This window comes from Acomys minous (genome assembly GCF_964271855.1).
Source record: "Acomys minous genome assembly, chromosome: 10".
Taxonomy (NCBI): domain Eukaryota; kingdom Metazoa; phylum Chordata; class Mammalia; order Rodentia; family Muridae; genus Acomys; species Acomys minous.
The window spans coordinates 90,734,874-90,753,402 of record NC_140491.1 but is presented as its reverse complement, the minus strand read 5'-3'; the positions used below and the strand labels follow the sequence as shown (position 1 = coordinate 90,753,402).

At 39.7% G+C, this 18,529-nt stretch overlaps 1 protein-coding gene and 1 pseudogene across 2 annotated transcripts in view; one reads left to right on the top strand and one right to left on the bottom strand.

The window, feature by feature from the left end:
* The window catches only part of GALNT13 (polypeptide N-acetylgalactosaminyltransferase 13), a 519,423-nt gene that overhangs the window by 320,211 nt on the left and 180,683 nt on the right, over positions 1–18,529 (bottom strand). The window lies entirely within an intron of this gene.
* On the top strand, positions 9,919–10,437 carry LOC311606470 (frataxin, mitochondrial-like; annotated as a pseudogene). The gene has a single exon. The product of its transcript is annotated as a frataxin, mitochondrial-like (transcript).

Sequence of the window (18,529 nt, the reverse complement as noted above, 5' to 3'; positions counted from 1 at the left end):
GGTACAAGAAGTGTACCAAATAGCTTTACCAAAAGAGAAAGTCTCTTCAGCACACAATAATCAAAACAATAATGGTACAGAACAAAGAAAAAATCTTAAAATATTCAAGGAGAAAAGAACAAGAATCATATAAATGCAGACATAATAGAAAAATACCTGGCTTTCCAATGAAGACTCTGAAAGTCAGGAGGGCCTGGAAAGATCTTCTATAACCCTAACAGACCACAGAAGACAACCCAGACTACCAGAACCAATAACATTTTCAGTCACTATACATGGAAAAAATAAGACATTCTTTGATAAAGAGAAATTTAAGCAATATCTATCTACTAACCCAGCCATACAGAAAGTTCTAGAGGGAATATATCATGCTAAAGACATTAACCACATCAAATAAACACAAAAATAAATAATCTCTGGCCAGCAAATAAAAAGGGCAACATGCATACAGAGACATACTGATGACACAGACAGACAGACAGACAAACACACACACCCACACGCACACACGCCCCCTAAAATAAAAGAACAGAAGTCAACAAATAATACTCATTCATATTCCTCAGAACAAATGATCAAGTCCACAATTAAAAGTCCACAAACTAGCAGAATCCACCCTTCCACTGCATCCAAGAACTACACCTCAACATCAAGGATAGACATTACCGTAAGTTGAAGGACGAAAAAGATATTCCAAATAAATGGACTAAGAATCAAGCTAATGTGGCCATTTAAATAGCAGACAAAAGAGAGTTCAAGTGAAAATTAATCAGAAGAAGTAAAAAATGATAGTGCATACTCTTGAATGAAAACACCCTCCAAGAGTACATTATTATTTTGAACATATGTCCCAAACACACATGCACCAAAGTTCATAAAGAAAACACCATTATAGCTTAAATCAAATATTGACCTCACACACTGATTGGGGGAGACTTCACTGCCAGACTCACACTAATGAACAGATAATTAAAGTGAAACCTAAACAGATAAATGCTGGAGCTAACATATGCTATAAACCAAGTGAGCCTAGCAGATATTCAGAACAGAACATGTCATCCAAACTAAACAAAGTATATCTTCTTCTCATCACCCATTTCACTTTCTCTAGAGTTGACAACATAATTTGGCACAAAGCAAGGTTCCATAGAATCAAAAATGTTGAAACACTACCCTTCGTCCTATCTGACTACCACTGACTACAGTTGGATTTCTTTTCTTTTACTTTTTTTTCCCCCTCAACAAAATATTTTAACTGATTATTTGGAAGTTTCAAATAAAGCACCTGCATCATATTTACTTCCCAGTCTTCCCAGGTTCATCCCCCTTCTCTTGTGACCTTCCCCTAAGAAAAGAAAAGAAAATACCAAGTCCAATTTGTGTTGGCCATTTACTCACTGGAATATGGCCCCACTCCCAGTGGCCAGGCCTTAAAGAAAACTGAGGCCTTCCCCAACCTCACCATGCCAGAAGCTGTCAACTTCTATCTTCTACACTTAGGGATCCCTATCACAACCTTTAAGAAGTCTCTTCAATGTCTTCCTATCTGTTTCATTTTCTGGGGGTGTGGGTAGAATGGGGTAAATAGGTTGTCATAGAAACCTTCTATATCTCATTCTCAACTGCAAGTGTGTAGTCATGGATATCACTGTAAAAAGTAGCTTCCTTGCCCTTTACAGTCAGGGGCAGCATGGACCATGAGTTTCCACATGGTCTCTGGTAGCAGTACAGATCATGGATGTCAACACTGCCCTTGGCCTCAGTACAGGTTACAGACACCATCATGGCCTTCTGTGTCTCCAGCAGCAATGGGGGACATACACAACATCATGATTTCAGGTGGCAGCACAGACCAGGGATATCTACATGGCCTTCTCTGGTAACACAGACCACTATGGACATCAATATGACCTCCTGTGGGAGCACAGTCCATAGACATCAACATGGCCTTCTGCGGTAACATGGGCCAAAGAGATCCGCAAGCCCCCTGGCTCAGCAAGACCAGAGAAACCAACACGGTCCTCCATGACAGCATAGACCTGGTAACTTAATGTGGCCTGAGGCAGCAGCATATGCCACACGACCCCCAAGCAAAACTGACTACAGACATCAAGACAGCCTCCAGAAGTAGCACAGACGACAGCCAAACACCTGCCCTCCAGTGGTAGCAGGAGTCACGGGCACACACAAATACTCTGGCAGCAGCACAGACCATAGACCTCAGGCAGCAACAGGGACCAGAGTGGCAGCATAGACAGTGGACACCAGCTCGAACCATAGACACCATTTCCTTGGACTGTAGCAAGGATCACTGATACCAACATGGCCTCCAGGAAAGCATGGACCGTGGAGGTCTTTTGAGAAGTCCCAAACCAAATAATGAACCATTCTCCATATCGGATATCATGTTATTGCTCAGGGTCAGATAGACAGTGCAGCTGGGCAGCATGTTTGCAGCCGGAGCCTGCACAAGCTTCAGGATGATGCATATCACCCTGCTGACCCTACCTGTGATGCTGTTCTGTCCACTGTAGCCTTCTCCCACCTGTCACTCTTGTTGCATCTCTAATTCCACTTCTTTCTATCTCCCATGAGCCACTCCATTTCCTCCATCTTTCCCATCTCTCCTCCATCCTGAATCTGTTTGCCAAAGTGACGTTACAAACTGCAGTGTTCACACAGTGTGTATGTATGTATGTACATATATATGTGTGTGTGTGTACACACACACACATATATATATACAAATTTCCCCCAAATGGTTTTGCATATAAATACTCATTACAACAAACCATTGATCTGGCTTAAGGGTGCTGGCTTCAGAAGCACCATAAATGCTGGACCATCACTGAGACTCAAGTCAAATATCTTGCTGTTTCCCAGAGTTAAGGTGATCTTGTGACTAGGCACTGTGTTCAGAAGTAAAGGCTGTCCAACCTCCAGGCCACCTCACACATCACTGAGCAAGACCGATGTGCTTGCAACCTTCAGGCAATGCCGCAGCTGTGGGCAGTGGTATCTCCACGCAGCAAGGCAGCCCTATTTAGTACCGCCATGTCATTTGTCCAATATGGTGATGTTCGTCCATGTTGCTGCCCTACTCTTCACTGTAGAGTCTCTATTTTCACTACTCTCTGCCCTGCACAGTTCAACACCACCATCTCTCCTTCCTGTTTTTAAAAACCACCTTTAAAACAATATCTTTCCTTCAGACCTGCTTGTTTTAGTTGTTCTAGAGGTACTCATTTGTGCACCAAGCCCCACTTGGTCATTGTCACTTGTCACCTACAGCCTGGTGCAGGATACCTGAGGCCTGGAGGTCCAGAGGAGACTTGGTCTCTGCCTCCTGTCCAGTAGGAGCAATGTGACATCTTAGCTCCGCCCTCCAGAGTTATTTAATTTCATTTCACTTTATTATTTCGAATTGGTATTATGTAGTCCAGACTGATCTCAAATTTCTTCTGCATTTTAAAAGGACTTCAACTTCTCAAATTCTTGGCTCCACGTCCTGAGCACTGGGATTACAGACATGCACCAGTTTTATGCAGTGCTGGGAATTGAAGCCGGTGACTTGTTTGCGCTAGATAAGGCAAATCTAGATTAACATCTTATTACAATGTTTTTGTAGGGAAGAAAAACCTACTTTTATCCTCTTGGGTCATGCACACAGCCAAGGAATTTAACAAATGTGACATACTAACAAGGGAAAAGCATATGCATCTCCTTATATAAGTACACTAAAGTATTTGGAAGTGAAATGAAGATACAGAGACAGGCTTCTCCACTGCTCTAGGGCTGCTGTGGGAATAGAGCAGAAGAAAACAGCTTGGATAGGGAGTAAATCGTCAGGCAGTGACTAGGAAACACATGGGGGATCTTAGCTAACTCAAGAGTTTATCTACCCAGATTTGCTTGTGTTGACTCTGTGTTTCTAGTTGATGAGAGAGATGCTATTTTCTTCTTAGTACAGTGGGATATTACATTCTGAAAGGCCATTTTATGACCTCTTTTCTTATGTAAGAGTTATAATTAAGGATCTAAGAGTGCCCCCTGCATGTGCTGTTTCTTAAGTGCTTACAGGTCAAAATAATCAATATATGAAACTGGTAAATTTTGAGGAGATGGATTCTGAACCCCAGCACTCCCTATAACTATGACAAAATCCATTACATTTTAAAGAAGAATGTCATGGTCAGTGCAATTTTTTTCATGGTTAAATAATGGATGAATTTGAAATTTCTCTGTGTAGGGGAAACAAGGGCTCAGTGTCAAGTTAAAGTGTACATTCGTTTTTGTAATATCTTCAGAGAAATAATATCATTTTAGCAATATATGGTTTAAATTTTTGTGAGCATAAGAGTAAGCAGATCATGTGATACTGTTTCAAATCACTAAAATTAAAATAATTGTAACAGTATCCTTAGTCCTAGAACACTAAGCACATGCGGTCATTTTCCTTAGTCATATAAGTGTCTTAGTGTCTGATATAACAGCTTATTGTTTACCAGATTTTCTATCTCCTCTACAAAGGTAAATGCATTTTTCTTAATCAAAGGTAATGAATGTATTTGACATTTCAAGAATGCTTAGTATGTGTCTGAGCATAACAAATGGTGTTTCTCACCTTTCTGAAGTAAGAAAAGAAGAATTGAAGTAATTATAGTGTGGATTCAGCCTTTTTCTTTTTCTGGTTTATACCTGGAGGAATGTACATTGCTAGTGGGGGGAAAATAAAGTAAAAACCAACTCATGCTTTAAATAGAATAAATAGGATGTGGGAAAGAATAAGCAATTTGACTACGTGGTTTATCTCTGACATACTATACTTTTAAATAGTAACTGTTAGGTTTTATTACCTATTGATTCGTTTCTTCTATATAGCATAAGACTACCCACATACCACAAAATACATTTTTACACAACCAAATAAAAAAGTCAAAATGAATTGTCATAAAATATTTATCCTTTCCATCTCCACTAACAGGGACCTCCATCAGCATGTCAGTGCATCAGCTTTGGAGAGAAAGCAGCTAAAGCTACTCTCCAGTTTTTCAGTCACTGGTGCATATGTGGATAGAAGTGCTCGGTAGCAAGACTAGCTTAGATTACAAAGAGTAATTAATAAGGGCCTTATACATTATGTCTTTCTCATCACATAGGACCTCCTTAATTCACCATGAGATAATTTTATAAATGTTGTAGAGTTATAAATGCAGACTTTATAAGCATTGTCATTTTCTGTAACACAGAATCTATTAAGACATGAAGAATATTGATTTTAATTGTCAAATTTTCTTTTCTTTTCAAAGAAGCAGATTTTATTTTTAGATATAGAAAGAATGGGAAAATAAACTGAACAGGAAGGCAATGATCCTGTATACAGACCAGGAAGAGAAAAACAACAGATTTAGCTTTAAAAGATTACATTTTAAACACTACCTAAGACCAGAAGGTAGAGTGTGTCTCTTTTATTTTTATATTTGTAAGATAAGTTATTTTTTATTGTATTGTATTATAATTTACTCACATTACATCCCTATTGTAATCCCATTGTTCTTAACTGCCTATTCCCTTCCCTTAAACTTCTGACGTCCTCCTGCTCCACCATCTGACCACAGCCTATCAGGTCTCATCTGGATGGCCTGCATCCTCCTCCTCTCAGAGGAAGGCAATGAAGGCTAATCTTCAATTTTTTTCATAAAGGACCAACAAAATATAAACAAATTAACTTAGCAGGATATCAAAACAATGACTGCATATCAATGTCATTATTTGCACTTGTATCTTGCACTATGAACATATTTTTATTTTGTTCAGGATTGTACCATGAATGGTGATTGTTTACAAACAGAGAGATAGACCTTATGCCCAGAAGTGAAATGTATTAAATTCATTAGGGTAGTAGTTTTATTCTATGAAAGAACTCACCAAACAGGATACATATGCAAAATGCTAAACAAAAATACAAACGTCATTATCCCATATGTCATGTTTCCTACAGCATGGTCCTTCATATTGGCATATCTATAATGGCATTGTGAAATCTACTCCAGTTGATTCCTGTGCCTTGCAAACACTCTCTTCAGCCGTGCAACCCTCCGTTCTCATCTCACTTACAATGTGAGAGTTAAGTCCAAGCATTTGACTTTAGTCGTTCTCATAATTGGCCGCCACAGGCTGTCACTAATAACTCAATGTTCCAAATGACAATATTTTTTTTTATCGTATCCTCCATGAATCTGTTTACAAAAGAATCAGAAAATGAGGACATCAACCCAGCTCTTGTGCCATCTATCTGCCATCAAGAATCGTTTGTACTCAGAATTCCGTTGGCCATGTTTATTTGTCATTCTCAAGGACATGAGTTTATCAGGGGTGACTCTGGTTAAATTGAAGTCAATTAGTATATCCTTCTTTTGCCCTGTGTTTCTAAGATGCAGTACTTAGCTTTATATATTTTATTACGTTTAATATTTTTGTATTTAAGATCTGAGAAGGCACATCAAAGTATGAGATGCTCGTACGATGAAGGCTTTGTTATGAAGGATCACCAAGGTACCTCTGACTTTCTTCTCATCCTGACCCCACTATTTTACTCCTTATTGTCTCCAAATCACAAAAACATGTTTCCTCTGAAAACCCACCATCCATTTACAGACGACACACTATGGAAGAGTAACTAAGTACAAAATATACTAGAAGACTACTTATCACACTTCCAGCTCTTTTAGTTTTTCGTGGTTCTTTGTATAGGGTTGACGCCTTGTGGACTTTTCTCTGCTCATTTCTGCATGTCCTCTGTGCCATCCTCATTCAGCACACCTTTAGGTAATCATGTGTGTGAGACTTTACGGGTGCAGCACCTTATAGAAAACCTATTCACAGGAAATTATTTGTAAACCAATGTTCAAACAATCGGAAGATGGGCATAGACAAGTAGCAAGAGCCTTGCATTGTTTGTAGAAAATATTAATACCTCCTATGAGCAGAAAATTCTAGTTTTTCCAGTCACAATCATCCTTAAAAAGCATTCCACATATCCATTAATGTCACACCATGGCACAATAAGAGGCTGTTTGGCACATGTTACAATCACAAATGTTTCCTGGAAACAACTGGCCCAACTCTTAAGTGTTCACTAATGTAATAAAATAATGATGGAATATGAAATCATTTCCTTCTGCATTAAGAATGATCATCTTCACTCAAAATCTTTAATCGGGTAATGGTCATGGCAACAGCTTTAATTTCAGTTTAAGTTGGAAATCTCCTCATAACTCCATTTTTATGTACAGAGGTAAAAACTATAGAAAAAAAAACATGTCTTAAGTCATTTGTAAGGTAAAATACCAATTTTGACCACAGATGATTTGAGAAGCCTCTTTGATAAGGATATTTAAAGTAGAACAATGGCCAATCTAATAGATCTCTCTGTATAATAACTCTTTTTTAATGAACTAGCTATATGATAGGCAGTGAGCAGCTTTGCTATTAAATACATCACCACAGATATGATTCATCTACTTAGCAAAAATGCTCCATTTCAGTGAAAAAAAAAAAGAACAGTACATTTTTGTTCTCATCTAGCTGTGGAAGTAGATAGATTTGCTTAAATAAATTTTGAAAACATTTCCTTTATTATGAAGGTGAATAAACTATCAGATCTGCCTCACATTGACAAATATTTGTCACAGATGAGTTAAGGCAAGTGATACTTGATGACTTTTTGTGATTTCACACAGGAAATAAAATAAGCTGGTCAAAGAGTTACAATTAAAAAGATGAATAAAATGATATTGAATCAAATGTGTGTATAAGAAGGATCACCTCAATTATGTAAACTATTTCAAACAAGAAGCCTTCTATGTCCCTCTTCCTCAAATGAGAGCCTGCAAGCATTGATGTAACTGAATGAGGAGTGTCCTTTATAGTGAGCTGGAACATGGATCCTGGGCTTCTACGTCATTTCTGACAACAGTACAGACCATAAACATTCATATTGCTGAAGCACAGGCCGCTGAAGGTCCAAAGCTTCCTGTCTGTGTAGCGCCTACGCTGAACCTATGCCCCAAAGTTGGAAACTTGAACTGTGGATTTGAGAACCATGTTGGAATTATAAAATATTATGGGGATTTTTGAAGTTGGACTAAATTTTCTTTGTATTATAAGATGACCGTGAGCATAAGGAGACAATGAGTGAACGCTTCTTTAATAAAACTGACGAATTTGGGTGTACAATACACAAGTTTCGAGGGTAATGATTGGTTTTCAATTTAATGGGTCACAGAGATGGCAAACTTCTGAACTTGTATTCATGACTGTCCTGCTGTTACTGAGTGAAACCTGGAACAATGAGCCAGAATAAACCCTTTCTTCCTTGAGCTGCTTGTGTCCGCCTTACATCTTTTTCACAACAAGGAGATAAATGACTAATCCCTTCCTCTCTATACTCTGCTTGCACCTGTGCACTCTCCTCTCAATGGTTAGCTGCTTTAGCTGCATCATTATTTTCCTAATGATGGGAGAGCTTCAGAAGACATTAGGGAACTGTAATGAATTCCCTACTTATATGACAAAGGCCAGTTTCAACAAGCCATCATTATTTCTTTATGGGTAGGATTCCATCCTAAATCTAAAAATAGTTCCCTAATGCCTTCAAAATTTGTTATTTGGTCCTGTTATTTTATCAATTAAATTATACATGTATAGAGCTGTAAGGAATTATGATTATATCTTGATAAGTGCTTTAGGAATGTAGCTCAACCAAACTTAAAGAAATTAAGGGAAAGCTAATTTTTTAGTATTTACCTTTTCTACTTTGTAAATAGTTTTACTCTTTTCATGGCCCTTGCTTCAGCTTTAAGAAATCAATAAAAATAAAATGATCATTTGTGTTGCTGCCTCTTTTAAACTGTATTTCACCAACCATGTTTCATTAGTTGTTGTTTGTACTCCACTCTAACTATCGCTTATTGGTGTTAGTATGGGTTTGGACTTCTTTATTATTCTTAGTAGCTCAATATTAAAAAAAGAGAAACATCAGGATAAGATTTCTTTGTTCTATAAAATGCATACGGTGTACATATTAGATAAGCTTAGCCATCTTTCCTAGCAATCTCACTGTCCCTCTTCTGTGGGTTGTATTATTTAAGCTATTGCCTGTATGTGCATAATATAGTGTGAACTCGAGTGAACTGAAAACAAAACAAAAATAAAAGATATGATGGAAATGCAGGATGCATAGAAAAGAGTCCATTTGATGATTTTTGTCATAAATATCTATCAGAATTGGAATGCAGTCCTTGAAGTAAGACTGAAATCATGAAGGAAAAAAATAACAATAACACCAAGGCTAATCAATGTTTAGAAAGTTTGCAGTACAGACTTATAGAAAGTAGCTGTGAGATATCACTCCCATAACTCATTGGTTAATTCGGAAACAAAGTTCTACAAATTCACCAATTTAGATGTAAAAAAAAAAAATCTTAATATCCTTCTATTTTGGTTTCCTTTTCCCTCTTTAATTTTCAAAAATATTTTTGAGATATTTTTCAAAATGTCTCCCTATAATTTCATATCTTCGAAGTAAACTGAGGGAAGTCGGCCACAGAGACACTGTATGGAGAAATGTAGCTTATGTAAACATATTATACATGAGAAATAGTTTCTGGTGTAAAAAGAAAGTACAAAGTTACTCTAACTGCTAAATTCAGAGGTAAGATATCAAATCACCACCTGTCTCCCACCTTTATTTGTACATTTTGAGTATGTCAAGTGTCAATTGGTTATCTGTTTAAACCAGTTGCTTTTCTGGTATATATTGATTGTTACAAATCTTACCAGTAGGCAGCTGCAGGCCTGCTGCACCAAAGGCGTCCCTGGCCTTGGCCTCAGTTGGACCCCGACAGGAGGGTGCTGATGGGAACTTGTGGCTGCAGATGCCTACATGTCACAACCAACATGGCCTGCGCCATCCGCCAAGCAACTTTGAACCTCCACTAACTAGATCAGATTCTGAACATCAAAAAGCAGAGTGTTTATTTAAGGAACTCAGGGACGTTGGACAACCCAAGCTCTCTGGATGAGGTGGCTTATGAAAGACTAGCGGAGAAGATGCTGGACACCCTGGCAGAGTTCTTTGAAGACCTTGCAGACAAGCCCTATACCCTGGAGGGCTGTGAAGTTTCCTTTGAGGGCAGCATGCTTACCACTAAGCTGGAAGAGGATCTAGGGACCTAACGATAAACAAGCTGACCCCAAATAAACAACTCTGATAATCTTCTCCCTCCAGTGGCCCCAAGCACTATGACTGGACATAACTGAGTGTACTCCCACGGTGGCGTGTCTCTGCGTGAGCTGCTGGCCAGGAAGCTGACTGAAGCTTTAAACACCAAACTAGACTTGTCTTTATTGACCTATTCTGGAAAAGGCGCTTGACCGCCTGCCAAATTCAAAGACATTAAAAGCTATCAGGCAGAGACTCCAGCTTCCTGCCACAGCAGAGTGTCTGATTTTCCATGCCTGCTTCTGAGGACAGTCACACTGTGTGACAGCTCTGTTAAAAAAAAAAAAAAGAAAGAAAAAGTGTTACCTCCCACCCTGCCCCCACATCTGGCTCTTCATTTCTACAGAGATGTGTTAGGATTGTCTCCGCAACCCGAGGCCCACCCCGGTCTCTTAGAATGTCTTGTGCCATGTGTGCATGACGTAACAACCTCAGACTGTCTTGCACCATGCGTGCTAAAAACCTAATGGAAAGGAAAAGGGCTCAGAGGAAGAAATGAGTTGTTCCCTCTCTACATCCTTTGAAGGATTTATTGTCAAAGCTTCATGAAGAGCAGCAGGCTGACTGTCTATTGTGTCTGAGGTGATACTTACTGTAAGGAGTAGCTTCGAAATATCCACAAGATTCCAAGTATGTACACTTCTGAGTGTTAGGATGTGGATAGCGGAGCTGTGCCGAGAATGGAAATCACGCCATGCAGCAGACCCACTCCAGAGGTTTATGAGGGGAATTCAGAGACAGTCTCTGGAGACACAGGAAGGATGAGAGAGAGCAATGGGGTAGTTCCCGTTATAAGCCACCTAGCATATGCGCATGCGCAGAGGGTGCACAGGCTGTTTAGCAGGGCTGAGTCCTGTTGGTAAGTGGTGACCTGTAGATTTGGTGATGCCTGTTTTTTTCCCACCTTCATCAGGACGTTTAGGGGTGGCTGTATCGCTGCCTGATTACTAACACTAAGCCCTTAGCAGAGAAGTGTTAACGTAAAATAAAAAATAAATCTTACCACTCATCATTAATTTATATAGTTTTCTTGTTTTCCGGACCTCTGGACATTTTCTATTAGATAATGCTAATAAAAATAACCAAGATTAAATCAATTTTTTAAATAAAGCATAACTATATTTAATGGTCAAAAGAATTCAACGGAATCAGGTGAACTGAATAATGCTAACCTACCATTGGAGTTTCAGGACCGAGTCACGTACCACCCCCTACCTTCCCAAAGGACTTGAATTTAAGAGCTCAGCCGTCCTGAACACACAGGCTTAAGTCGACATTCATCTCATAAATGTTTACTTGAAAGATGCGAGGATATATGCTAATTTGAAAACCAAAATGCGATTGCAAAAGTTCGACTCCAGCCAGGGAAGTAGGTAGGCTAAGTAGTTAAAGTTCTTCACCTTTGCCTCTCCGTCCTCCAAATCTAATCTCCCAGCCGAATCCCAGGTGGGTAGCAGTCCATGTGCTGCTGCCTCCTCTTCTACGCTGCCTCAAAAGCTAATGGACCATTTGGAGCTTCTCCTACAACCTTTCCTTCTTCCTTTTCTTCCCTGGGCTTATTCTGTTTCCCAGCCTCCACCACCAGCATGCATTTTGTGAGGACGCAGAGGCTAACTGCAGATCTTCCCTTCTCACTCCCCTCTTCCAAACCTAATCCCTCAGTCTCATCCCAGACAGAACACCGGCTGGGGGCCCCCATCCTCTCTGACTCCCATCTTCAAGACATAGCATAGACTTTCACCTCCAAACTTCGCTCCCCTTACTCATCCCAATATCCTACCCTCCCAACACCAGCGGGCATTCCCTGGGAAGCCACCAGCCAGGGCGCCAGGGAAACAGGGAGGCTGCACAAGGCTACCCACTTTCGCATCCTTCCTCTAACTCCTTTCTTCCAGGTTCACCCACAGCAGCCTAGCAGTCCACCTACTGAGGACCCTCCTCCTTCTCTGCGCCCATCTCCACAGGATCATCCAGATGTTCTCTTCTCACATTTCACCCAACTGATCCCTTTGTCTAAACACAGAAGGCATCCCCAGGCAAGCCACCAGCCAAGCTACCAGAGAAACAAGTAGGCCAGCAGTGCAGCTAGGCTAGCTACAGAGCTTGCTCTCTCTCATCTCTTCTAACTCTACCCTGCCAGTCTTAGCCTCAGTTGGGTAGCAGGCTCCCAAATTCTGTGCCCCAATTCCCAAGGGATTATGTAGATTCTGGCAGAATGAACTGCTTTCCTCCCTGCTGTGGAGGATTTGAACACCCACCCAGCCCCAATCCCAAAGTGTCAGCTTCTTCGCATATCTAGAAACACATTTTATGTAGAACCCCCAGTCGCCTCCATAGCAGGATCCCAGAAGAATTCTCTACCACACAACACACAGACCATCAAACTCTGAGACCCAGAGAACGTAAGATAACCCAAGGAGGAAAACACTCACAAAACAAAGACAAGACCACATATCAGCACCAATAATTACAATATTTCCAAACCCAGACACCTAGACACAGGAATAAAAATACAGGAATAGACAGACACACACACACAAAGAAAGAAAGAAAGAAAGAAACAAAGAAACAAAGAAAGAAACAAAGAAAAAAAAAAGAAAAAAATAGTCTCCACTAGAATCCAGCAACCCTACTGTAGTAGGCCCTGAAAATAGCAATGTGCTGAATCATAAGACCAAAAAACTATTTTAAAAATAGACTTTATAAATATGAAATGATAGAGGTCCTTAAAGAGGAAATGAATGAATCTCTTTTAAAAATCAAAGAAAACACAGTGTTAGAATAGGAATAAAAAAGTTCAAGATTTGAAAGTATAAACAGAATCTTTTTCTTGGGTTCTTTGTCTCCTTTATGATAAGTTATAATGGAATGAGCTAATGGCAAGACAAAGTTATATCATATAAATTCAAGTTGATTGGCAGGAGCAGAGGGAAACAGAGGAGCAGGAGGGGAAGAGAGAGAGAGAGAGAGAGAGAGAGAGAGAGAGAGAGAGAGAGAGAGGTGCACATGCAGAGAGAGGGAGAGAAAAGAGAGGGGAGAGAGAGAGAAGAGTGAGAGACAGTAGAGACAGTAGAGAATCAAAATGTCTGCATTATATAGTTAACAACCTCTGAGAGAGGGGAAGGCTGCCACCTAGGCTGGAAAGTTCAGGGTGGAGGGCTGGGTATGCCAGCCATGCCCTGCAGCAGGTAGGGACCTAACATCCAAGCCTTTTTTTTTTTAAATAATAAATAGATAAAACGCTCTTTCCTGTTGACATTGGGGGTGTTAATATTGGGGGCAGGGGAGCCAAGAGACTGAAAAGTTAGCCAAGTCCAGGAAGAACAGGCTATTCTATTTGCTGTCTAGGATCTGTGAGAAAACCTGTGGCTAGGAACGGGAAGCCCAGCTGAAGCAGTCTGTGAGGTTTAGGCCTGAGTGCCTGAGTTCTGGATGCGGCTCTTGAGGAAACACCTGGCAGGATGCTGGAACTTAGTAAGTGAGGGGCAAAAGATAAAGTAAAGGGGGTGAGGGAGAGAATTCTTTTTCCTTGGGCATGCATTTGAAACTCCTAGGCTCATGGTCTTGGTAGGGAAAGGCAGGTGGGTCCCAGGACCTGGGAAAGGGGAGTAGATCCCACCCTCAGCCAGACAAGCTGTTGTACTTATCTGGAGTCCATTTGTCCTGTGAGAAAGGTATTCCCTGAAGCTTACAAGGATCTTTTTAGGTTTACAAAAAGAGACAAAATTTAAATGTGTTAGCATCATATCTAACCTTCACAACCTGCATTTACCAACCTTAAGACACCTCCTTAGAACTACGAACACTTTCTCAGAAGCTCAGACCTTACATAAACTTTGCAGTTTTATGAGAAGGCAGCTGAAGCTTTGGTTTTTGCTGTTAAACTGATTTTTAAATGTATCAGAGACATGCAAAGGACAAATTACCACAGGAAGCATAATCCAAGCATCTTATGTATCGATTAATATGACAGAGGCTTACTCGTTACCCAGACAGACTTCCCACTAGCCTCCTGTGGTGTAGATGTCTTCACTGTGGGCAGAGATCCTAGGACAGCATCAGTCTTTGGCTGCTGGGTCTAGCAATCTGAGAGGCTTTGTGTGGAGAAGAAACTTTGGAAACTGACTGACTTTGTTTTGTCTAGGAGAAAAGAGGCAGTTAGCTCTCCAGGTATCAAGTTTGGCCACATTTCAGGCAGGGCCTTAGTAGCAGGAGGGTTGGAGTTTGGGAAGTCTTGCCCAATATCACAACGCAGGTGCGTCACCTCTAGAAGCTGGGATCTCTGTCATAGTAAACGTTTTTTCCCCTAAACATTTAATTGTCATATTCTGAAGATTCTCTAACAGGTTTGAAGACCATGATCTATTAAGTACACATGAGCTAGGCTTTGCTTGTTTTTAGTTACTCATCCTAGGCTTAAAACAAGAGACAAAGTAGAGTTCAATCCTGTAATTTACTGCATCATTTATTAGATCAGGGGAGAGGGTAGGCAGACTTGGAAGAGTGGGTTCAGAAAGCAGCCAAAGGCAGTGTAGGAGGGGGAGGCATGAGGGCACAGTCCTCAAATACCTGGACAGATGTAATTTGGAAAAAATTTCTACAGACACCCAGTGGCACCCATCTTCCCAGCCTTTGCTGGAATACTAAGAATATGGAAGTGACATCATTAATCAGTATTCCAGGATCCATTGGTTTGGTGGGGTTAACCTAAGATCAGAGGTCTCCAAGGTAATGTTATTTTGTTTTGGCCAGGCCTTTGTTTTGGCCAGACTGGCTCTCTTTTGGCTACAACTTGACAGAGCAAGTCCAGAATGGCCTGTGTTCCCAGAAGAGGTACCTGGTACCTCTTGGCATCAGAAGAGACAGGTTATTCACCAAGAACAGGGTTACATGAGGCAGACAGGAAGGTATGAAGGGAGAGAAGAGGTTCCCTCTCCAAGATTTCTGGACTGGTTACTCAACTTTTCTAGGTTTAAAGATGATTGACCAGAGCAGGGGAAGTACTATGAGGTTGGAGTGGGGCTCAACGTCTCCCAAGTTACTGGCAACAGATGATGAGTTATAACACAATGATCTTATAGCAAGATGAAGTTATATTATATAAGTGCAGGTTTATTGGGATAAGCAGGAGGGAGGGGAGAGAGAGAGGTGCTTGCAGAAAGACAGAGAGAGAGAAAGAGAGAGAGAGAGAGAGAGAGAGAGAGAGAGAGAGAGAGAGAAGAGAAGAGAAGAGAAGAGAAGAGAAGAGAAGAGAGTGAGAGAGAGGAGAGAGGGGAGAGGAGAGAGAAAGGAACCAAAATGTCTGAATTATATTGGAAAGGGCCTCTGGCAGAGGGGAAGCCCCGCCCCTGGGCTAGACAGTTCACAGTAGAGGGCAGAGTATGCCAACCATGCCCTGCAGCACGTAGGGATCTAACCATTTTTCCCCCTATTCAATGTGCTAGTTTTTGTATTATCCTATTCTGTTTTATTTTCCCTCAGAAGCCTGCTTGTTTTCTAAAGAGCAACAGAAACAGGGTGGGTCCAGATGGGAGGTGATGCGGTGAGGAACTGGGAGGAGTGGAAAACTGGGAAAATATTATGTGAAAAAGAAAAATCTATTTTCAATTAAAAACATGATTATAAAAGTTGACATAATAAGCAATAATAGATAAAATTTAACATCTAATTCATGTCTATTAATGTCTAATTCATATCTAGATTTTAGCTTATCCATCAACATACAAGAATGTTCACCACACTGTGGCACTTAGTATGCACAACTCATTTTTATACAGATTTTTTGCATATCTCATAACATTAACTGTATAATATATAACCTAGAAAGTTATATATTAAAGTAGTGGTATCTAATCTTGAGAGTCATCAAAATCTTTTACCCTAATTTTTCTATTGTTTTCTTTAAAACCCTTTGCATGCATTTTAATGTACAATAAATGTGTTGCATATGTGCATTCACATTTCTTCTTCACGTATACAGATATATAAACTCAACCTTAATTTTCTGCAATAATGCCTAAATTACCCATATTGGTACTACTTTTTAATAATGTTTCATGACTCCGCTTCAACTTTCCACAGAAATTAATAGAAGTTCTTGATTTTCTTTGCATGTATTGGTAATTTAAATCCAATACTAGTTAATACAAATCCAATTTAAATTTGTTATTAGAGATTCTGCTACTGAAGTTAAGTATTCACAGTAACGGTAAAGCTTTTTGGAGAACGTTTCCAAGAAATTTATTTTAATTAGAAAGAAAAATCAGTTACCTCTGGCATACTTGACTTCAATATTTAGCACTAGACTGAGATTTCTACAGGAACAATACCAGCAGTAACTTTAGAAAATATCTTTATAGTTCCTTTACACTGCAGGTTAATGTCACTCAATAGGTTATTTTGGTGCAGTTTAATGTAATAGCTCTTTATTCTTGCTACTGGGAAGGAGGAAATATAATATATATAATTATATTGCTATATTTCCAGTTATTTTGTAGTTACTCCTATGTTAAACTTACTTGAATTTTTCATTTTTATATTCCTGCTTTAAAATATTTTAAAGAGCTAGGCAATGGTGGTGCACTCCTTTAATCCCAGCACTAGGGAGGCAGAAGCAGACAGATCTCTATAAGCTCAAGACCAGTCTGGGTTACAGAGCAAGTTCCAGAATAGCCAAGCCTACATAGACAAACCCTATCTCAAACAAACAAAAACCAAAACAAAACAAAAACTTAAGAAATACTTCAGTGATCTCAAAATTACACTTAATTAAAGAGATGGGCATTCTATTTGAAATGACCTTTGATATTACTTATTGATCAAATGTTTTTCATGTTCCAATGAAGCAAGTTAAAACATTTATCTGTATATTAGATACAGGTTTCCTACCTCCTACATTGTTTGCCCAACTAAGCCTCTTTTCTTCTGTGTACTATGCAATTCCATGCATGTTCATATGGGAAAAAATGGATGAAAACACTCAATCTTTTAGATGCATGCATCATATGTTAAATATTGCATTGTAGAAAATTGCACAGTATCTACATACTGGATATTTAGGAGTCATTAATTTATGGATAGAATACAAAAGTTTAGAATAGGAATATTTTGGAGCCTGTATTATCTATTTTTCTTACTCTGCTACAAATTAGACTTTGACAGAAAACTAGTATTGCAAATAAAGCTTCACAATATTGACAATCATTTATTATAGCTTAAACACTAAAAATATCTGGCCTTACGGGAAACAGTTGAGAAAAGAAGAGGAAAAGCCAAGTGGTTCAGAGACGTTGCTTTGTTTTGTTTCTTTTGATTTTTTGTTTGTTTGTTTTGTTTTGAGAGTTTTTGTGTGTGTGTGTGTGTGGTTTTGTTTCTCCAGACGGAATTTCTCTCTGTAGCCTTGGCTGTTCTGGACTTCCTTTGTAAACCAGCCTGGCCCCAAACTCAACAACAATCTGTCTGTCTCTGCCTCCACCTGCCTGCAAAGAAGTAAAGTTACTTTGTATTGAGAATTACATTAAAGTAAACAGACTCACAAGGTTATAGCCACATCCTTCCTGTTTGGGTAACTGAATGTCATGTGCTCCCTTCAAAGACTATTAATAGATTGTCCGGGTTGTAATATTACAGAAGGTAAAAATATCTGTTTTTTGAGGGATATGAAGTCACACAGCAGATTCCGCATTTCCGGGGGGGGGGGGAAGACATTCTGTGATATCAAAACCACCCTGCCTTTCTAATTGGAATGAAGATCCACTCAGCGATAGGGAAGTTATTCCTGGCTCTGGAAAGTCAGTCAACTTCTCAGGGCTAGTTACCTCACGGATGTTGGAAGAGAATCGACATACTAAACCAGTACAACTTCTAACTACTGTAGAGAGAATTCTTGTGTACAGCATGGAAGTATCACTTGTCAATAAAAGGGTGATAGCTTATTAGCTGAGAAAGGAAATAGGGGTTGGGAGTTCTGGCTAAAAGAGAGGAACTCTGTGATACATGCAGAGAAGAGATTTGCCCTAAACTCTGAGGAGGATGGGCTCATGAAACTGAGGAGAGGCCAAAAGCCATGCGGCACTCATAGAATAGAATAAATGGGTAAAGTACATCATGAACTAGTCAGGGAATGAGGCAAAGCTTATGTTCTGTGCATTTAATCATAAATAATAAAGTCTCAGAGTCGTTATTTTGGGAACTGGGTCCTCTGTGCAAAATCATGCCATTGCAAACTACATTCTACATCGCATG